The 7,699-nt window shown below is 36.2% G+C and overlaps 1 protein-coding gene across 4 annotated transcripts in view; it reads right to left on the reverse strand.

The window, feature by feature from the left end:
* Nucleotides 1-2,030, reverse strand: part of rhoca (ras homolog family member Ca) — an 18,790-nt gene extending 16,760 nt beyond the window's left edge. The window contains exon 1 of one of the 4 annotated variants that reach the window (XM_032514162.1): nucleotides 1,913-2,030. The gene's annotated coding sequence lies outside the window, so the exon portion shown is untranslated. Of the gene's footprint in view, nucleotides 1-1,812 lie in introns of all 4 variants that reach the window. The other 3 variants (XM_032514161.1, XM_032514159.1, XM_032514160.1) reach the window with 3 other exon arrangements.
* Nucleotides 2,031-7,699: the final 5,669 nt, after the last annotated feature.

Genomic DNA, 7,699 nt, shown 5'->3' on the forward strand with positions numbered 1-7,699 from the left:
TTTATCGTCTTCCTTTGTTTTTATAAACACAATATAACTTTGTACAGCACTTTGTTCAGCCTAGGTTGGTTTTTAAATCTGTTCTATAAATAAATTGACTTGACTTTTGAGAAGAGCCAGGCTAGTTTACACATTTACAGTAGTTATGCTAAGCTAAGCTTTGCGTGTCATGTAAACACAAAATCTAATATTAATCTTGATAATGATAACAATTGTTAGATGCAGCCCTAATATATACAGTGTGTAGTTGAACATGGTGATGAAATGTATTTCAAAACATTTTTTGGAGCATTTAAAAATACAATTTTCCAGTTTCCAATACAGCAACTATGGCCATTATTGATTTTCCAGTCAAATCCTTAATTAGGTCACTAAAATGTCAAAGGAACAGTGAAAACTGTGCATCAACATATTTCCAATGCCCATTTTAACATCTTCAAAGTTCCAGATAAGACTACCAGATATATTCATTTTATCATGATGCAAAACAAAGAGAAGCAGCGCATATTTACATTTAAAAAAGCTGGAACCATAGATTGCTTGATACAGCTACTTAACAATAACTCCATTACCAAAAATTGTATTCATTTTCTCCCAATCACTAATCAATTAATTAACTTAATTGTTATATCACTCACAGTTCTGCTGTCAACATCCTGTATATCTGCAAGTGTATAAGAATATATTTTTGCATGAATGCCACATGTAGGTTCATTTTTCAATACATATGGAACTTATGGAGGATGAGGATAACATAGCCTAGTGTCATTCTGTGAATTTGAAGTTATCATGAATTGGGATCGTCCCATTTAAACCACATTAAAAGCTCTTTCTCCAACATGATTAACCCATGTGTTGTCCTCCGGGGTCAAAAAGATGAACACTTATTTATTTATTTTTTACCCTTTTTTTTCCACATTTGACATTTTCAACACATTATTTTTAATTTCACTACCACCACCTTACTACCACTAGTTTTACACTACTTTTTGGAATCCATGGTCAATAACCCTCATTTATATAGAATTGAACCTAATATTTGAGTTAATAAAGCAGAAATTTGGGATTATTTTGACTAATAGTTAAGATCAGAGGAACATATGTTGAGTGGATGAGGATGCTGATTTGAAACCATTTCAATTTTCACCCAAAATTCAATGAAAGTGATTAATATTATTTGCAAAGAGCGTTGCATGGAATCCGTCCTCTTTTTTTGTTGGTAATTTGGTTAAAAAAAAATGCCATATTCCCGATATAGAGATTTAAAAAAAAAAAAAAAAAAAAAAAAAAAAAAGGGGTCAAATTTGACCCGAGGACAACAGGAGGGTTAAGCCGATTTGGGCGTTTCAGAATAACTCACCAAATGTCACCCTCCGCAGGTTTTGTTGTGTTTGCCAATGATTGCAGGCACTTCAAACAACGCCCTCTAACAGATGAGTGTTAATAATGAGGAAATTAAGAAATAGAAATGGGTTATTAGGAGATCTGCCACGGATATGGATATGTCTGGAGTTGGACAGACATACCAACCGGATCTGATCTGCTGCATCGACTTTGAAACTACCAGCAATGAAAATATCAACAGTTGCACAGAAACACGCCCTGACAGCTCCACTCCCACTGGACGTGTACTTCACTACAGTCCGACATTAAATTACTACCAAAGCGGGGAAAAAAGGCGAATGGCAGCACCGTTGTGAGGACAAGCCACCACCTTGTTCTCCTACCTAAGTAACGTGAGCCATAATTAGACCGCTAAGTTGTGTCAAACGAGAACATGTAGTCAAAGTACAGCTTCCGTGTCATAACTACCTGTCAGCAACCCGATGAGATGTTCTTATAAATACGAATCCCCGCTTTTCCTCTTGATCCTGGCAAACACATACGCACACATACACACTCATTCACTTACTTCTTGCTGCAGTATTCGCTAATTTCTTTTTTTTTGACCGAGTGGGTGCTGACAAACGGGGCAGGCGCGCAAGATCCTCCCCCCCCCCGACACCAGCGACAAACAGGGCTAGGCTAAATAGCCGGGGTTCCGTTTAGGACTTTCAAAATAAAAGGGGCTGGTCGTTCAAGTTAGAATCCATGACAGTCTTTTTCACACAAGTGAGTAGTTCAGAGCCTCCATACATTAATATACTACTACTACTACTACTACTACTACTAATAATAATAATAATAATAATATTATTCCTTTGTAATTTGATACTTGCAAACTGGTAGGCTACCCCTAAAGTATAATATCAACAGTGTTCTCGATCATTGAGCTAAATAATCTAGGGCCCAATAATGTAATCACATGGTTGATTTCCTTACATACCATTGTGTTTCATCAACCCACAGAAAACTTGGGGCAAGTAAGTAAACAAGTACTGTATAACTAGTATGTATACAGCCTAGTGTGGCACACAGTGATTGGTTTATGTACCAATCTCCTCTTTTTTTCTATAAACATCTATTTAGAAAAAAACAACAACTTATAAGTTGCTCCAGAGATGCGCAACCTCTGACATATGTAGCAATTAAAAGTCGTTTTGGATAAAAGCATCAGCTAAATGACATGTAATGTAAAGATGTCACAGAAATTTGTTTACTATCAGCTTTCAAAGGAGGAAACCAACAGCTGCTGTGAGAAAATGGAATTTATTAATATACATATATATATATATATATATATATATATATATATATATATATATATATATATATATATATATATATATATATATATATATATATATATATATATATATATATATATATATATATATATATATATATATATATATATATATATGTATACAGTGGGGTTCAAAAGTTTGGGCACCCCAGGTAAAAATGTGTATTAATGTGCATAAAGAAGCCAAGAAAAGATGAAAAAATCTCCAAAAGGCATCAAAGGACAGCTTAGACATTTGTATAATGTCACAAAAAGTTAGATTTTGTTTTCATCATTTACACTTTCAAAATAACAGAAAACTAAAAAAATGGTGTCTGCAAAAGTTTTCAGATGCCAATATCCTCTGTTCGTAATGTAATTAAGAAATGGCAGTCATCAGGAACAGTGGAAGTTAAAGCAAGATCTGGAAGACCAAGAAAAATATCAGACACAACAGCTCGCAGGAGTGTGAGAAAAGCAAGTCATAGCCCACGTTTGACTGCACGTTCCATCCAGAAAGACCTGGCGGACACTGGAGTTGTGGTGCACCATTCCACTATAAAGAGATAATTGTACAAACATGGTCTTAATGGAAGAGTCATCAGAAGAAAACCTCTTCTACGTCCTCACCACAAAAATCAGCATTTGAAGTTTGCAAATGAACATATAGACAAGCCTGATGCATTGTGGAAACAAGTTCTGTGGACCGATGAGGTTAAAGTAGAACTTTTTGGCCGGAATGAGCAAAGGTATGTTTGGAGAAGAAAGGGCACAGAATTTAATGAAAAGAACCTCTGTCCAACTGTTAAGCATGGGGGTGGATCAATCATGCTCTGGGGTTGTATTGCAGCCAGTGGCACATGGAACATTTCACGAGTAGAAGGAAAAATGGATTCAATAAAATTTTTAGCAAATTTTGGACGCTAACTTGATGTGATCTGTGAAAAAGCTGAAGTTAAAGAGAGGATAACTTCTACAAATGGATAATGATCCTAAACACACCTCAAAATCCACAGTGGATTACATCAAGAGGCATAAACTGAAGGTTTTGCCATGGCCTTAACAATCTCCTGACCTTAACATCATTGAAAATCTACGGATAGACCTTAAAAGAGCAGTGTGTGACAGCCCAGAAATCTCAAAGAACTGGAAGACTTTTGGAAGGAAGAATGGGCGAAGATCCCTCAAACAAGAATTGAAAGACTCTTGGCTGGCTACAAGAAGCGTTTCCAAGCTGTGATACTTGCCAAAGGGGCCAGTACAAGGTATTAACTCAGCAGGGTGCCCAAACTTTTGCAGACGCCATTTTTTTGTTTTCTGTTATTTTGAAAGTGTATAAATGATAGAAATAAAATCTAACTTTTTGTGACATATTATGCGAATGTCTAATCTGTCATTTGAGATTTTTCCATCTTTTCTTGGCTTCTTTATGCAAATTAATACAATTTTTTTCCTGGGGTACCCAAACTTTCGAACCCTACTGTATATATATATATATGTGTATATATATAAAACATGAGCTAAGAAAACCTTTATTTGTCCCACAGTGGGGAAATTGCGGTTTGTAACAGCAAAGACAAGAGCAGAGATAGATAAGTGTACAAGTAGCATAAACAAGTGTCAAAGAAGTACTGTTCTTACAGTAAAATAAAAACAAAGTTACTGTACATTAAATAACACTTAAATAGACTATGCATTATACAGTTTCCTGCAGCATATATAAACACACAGCGGTAGTATAAAATATATGTATGTATATATAATAGTTAATATTCATAATTTAGCTTTGTACACTCATATACTTCAACAATGTTTTCCTTGAAGTGACATTAAAGTTTCCACTGTTATTTTGAAAGGCGCGGCCTGTATTTCCGGGTACGTTATGGTTACGTCTAACCAACTTGACGGAGCTGCTGCAGGCGCTGGATTCACCCAGGTCCCTCCTCCCCTCACCGGACAAAGATGACATCATTCGTAGTACAAGCGCAACAGAAGGGATGGGTGTGGATCTCAGTGCGTCCCTCTGGCAGAAAAAAAAAACCACAAAGCAAAAGACGTTTACCTCATATCTGAACAGTATGTACAGGTGTGTCTCATCTCGATATACCCTGAACTGGACATTCAGCAATAAAATGTCTCTGCATTATGGTCTTTGTTTCTTTTTCTTGATTGACTGAATAATAAGCAGTAGTGGAAAGTAGCTAAATACATATGCTCAGGTGTTGTAATTAAGTCCATATTTAGAGTATTTGTCCTTTACTTGTTATACTTCTACCCCCCAACCTTTAGAAAGAAATATTGTAGAACATTTTGTAACCCACTTTTGGACTCTACTACATGCATTTTGAGCTATAGTTTCTTTAAACTAAAGATTTTACCCACAAAACTCATGACCAGCTTCTGTAATGTTGATGAATTAATATCAGTGAAGGTCCTGCATACGCGCGCACACACACACCCACACACACACCACACACACACACACACACACACACACACACACACACACACACACACACACACACACACACACACCACACAACCCACACACACCAACATACACACACAGAGTTAGTAACTATTGCTGATTAGATCTTTGCTCAGGCTGAGGTTTATTGAAACTTTTTTCTCTTTTCACAGACCTGTAATCCATGAATTCTAAAGGCATTCGTGTAACTGTATTTGTTTTACCTAGGATAACGGTTTTATGTAGCTGTATATGAATATTGATTTCTCACTGACTATGTATGTCCTGTTTTTTTTTCTCATTCTCCACTGTGTCAGAGTGTAACTGTAAATGAAGCCACACAAAACATGTAATAAAATGTTCCAATCACATGATTAAAGTGAGAATAAGAATGATTATAGGTTCCCTGTGGAGTTTTTGACCTCTGGCAGCACTATGTAGCTGTTCGTCAAAGAGTGGGTGCTCATTTTGTGACATCACGTGACACAGTCCTGAGAGGACGCTGAAGCAAAGGACCTGTGTGGATGGTCAGTGGAGGTTAAAATGAGCTCCACTTAACATGTTAACATGTTGCTCACATGTTAATGTAATACAATAAATGACTATTTTATATACTTAAAGTGTATTGTACTATACTGTACAATTGCATTGTTAAACTTTGCCAGTTTGTGTGAAAGTGAAGGGTTACCACTTGAATACTTACTTCATTACTTCCTACTACTATCGTAGTGACTATAAAGGTCAGTGAGGAAACATAACTATGTCTTGTTTTAAAGTAAATAAGAATTGGAGCTTGTGAAACCTAAAACAATGAGAGAGTTGAGCTAATGACAACAAAACACAACAGTTAATCCTTAAATAGTAAATGTCATGCAATAAGGATTTGTGCTCACGTTACTAAACACAAGCCTACATGAAGAGACTTTCGTATTATTAACAAATGTCATACATATTTTCGTGAACTTGTCACCTCCTAAAATTCAATGTGATAAAACATACCGAGAAATTCTGCTTTTGAGAAATTAATGATGTCTTCAGATACTTAATACCATCTTATAACGCTCATGACTTTAATGCCACGAGTCACGGCAGAAAAGTGACGGAACTTTCTTCTTAGTCAAACTGTAATCACTGACAGTCGCTCTGAACTATTCGGACCCATTGGTTGTCACACCAAAGGTTCATTTTCGTTTGAGTAAAGCATGGGATGTGACAGAGTAAATACATGAGGTCATAGCGAATGGGACAAATCTGATTTATTTTGAAGCTGGTACGCATTATCCCTCTACCTCACGTTCTAGGTCACACCATCTCTCCACAGAAATAGTTAAGGGATGGATACAAAAAAATAAAAACTTCTGATACTGCTAACAGCCAAAGTTGTCTTCAAAAATATATGGATAATCTAAATAACAACATGATATAACAAAAATGGTACAAAAGAGGTTTACAGTACATTTCAGTTCATACATTGTTTTTCTACAAGGATCAAACATCTGAAGAAAAAAAAAAAACTCCCCCATCTCTAAATAAGGCATATGTGTGAAGTTTATCACATCTTACTATACCGAGAAAAAAATAAAAAAAATAAAAAAACATGTTGTTAAATTAATCAAATGATCATTTTTTTCATCATTTCTTTTACTGAATACAAGTGTGACCATCGGTTCTCTTTAAGGACAATAAAACATATAATGTATGAGCACATTCAATGATCAGATATAATAAATCAACAGACTGCCACTGAGCATGTGCAACAGTCTTCTAGTGCCTACAGTGTCATCATTCATTTAACACAGGAAGTAAAGCAATCCAGACTCAACTGATTCTGTTAGAGTCCAGTGAGGAAAAGGTCCATTCCTCTGTTTTCACTTCCCACATGCATCTGTAACGTACAAACATGAATCTAATGATTTTGTTGTTGTTGTTGATCTTCAATGTATTGATATTTTTTAAAAACAGATTTCCATCCTTATGCCATAACGGCATCTCTTTGGTTTCCTTACATTCTTTAATGCAATCCCCTTTAACATATATGATTGTGAAACTGCGGGAGGCTTTTGTTGTTGTTGTTTTTTTACAAAAGGGAGACACATTCAGGGTATGACATGATAATGAACAATCCATTCAAAAGATTGAACAGAACATGAACAGGAAACTAAATGACTACAAGGGTTTAATTCTCACTGGCAACCGTCACAAACAGCAGGTCCGGGAGAAAGTGTGTCTTCTCTTATAATGTCACTGGAAATCTTTTGTTACATGACTGAGACCAACCGAATGATATGGGATCCTGGGTTGGGTCGGAGGGAAGTGGCTGGGACTAGGTCCAGTCTGGGCAACCTGTTCTCACTCCCAACTCGGAAAAGACTGACGCTTGGTCCGTGGCTCTCAGCGTCAGATACCGAAATCAGCCTTTACAGAAGGTTTACAGGCAAACGCTGTTCGTCTTCTGTTTTTCCAAGATGGCGTCTGCCTGTATAGCGAATGGTACTGTCTTCATAAACTATCTTTTTAACCCTCCTGTTGCCCTTGTGTAAAATTTGACCCCTTTAAAAAATGTCTAT

Source organism: Etheostoma spectabile, chromosome 4 (assembly GCF_008692095.1).
Source record: "Etheostoma spectabile isolate EspeVRDwgs_2016 chromosome 4, UIUC_Espe_1.0, whole genome shotgun sequence".
Lineage (NCBI taxonomy): Eukaryota > Metazoa > Chordata > Actinopteri > Perciformes > Percidae > Etheostoma > Etheostoma spectabile.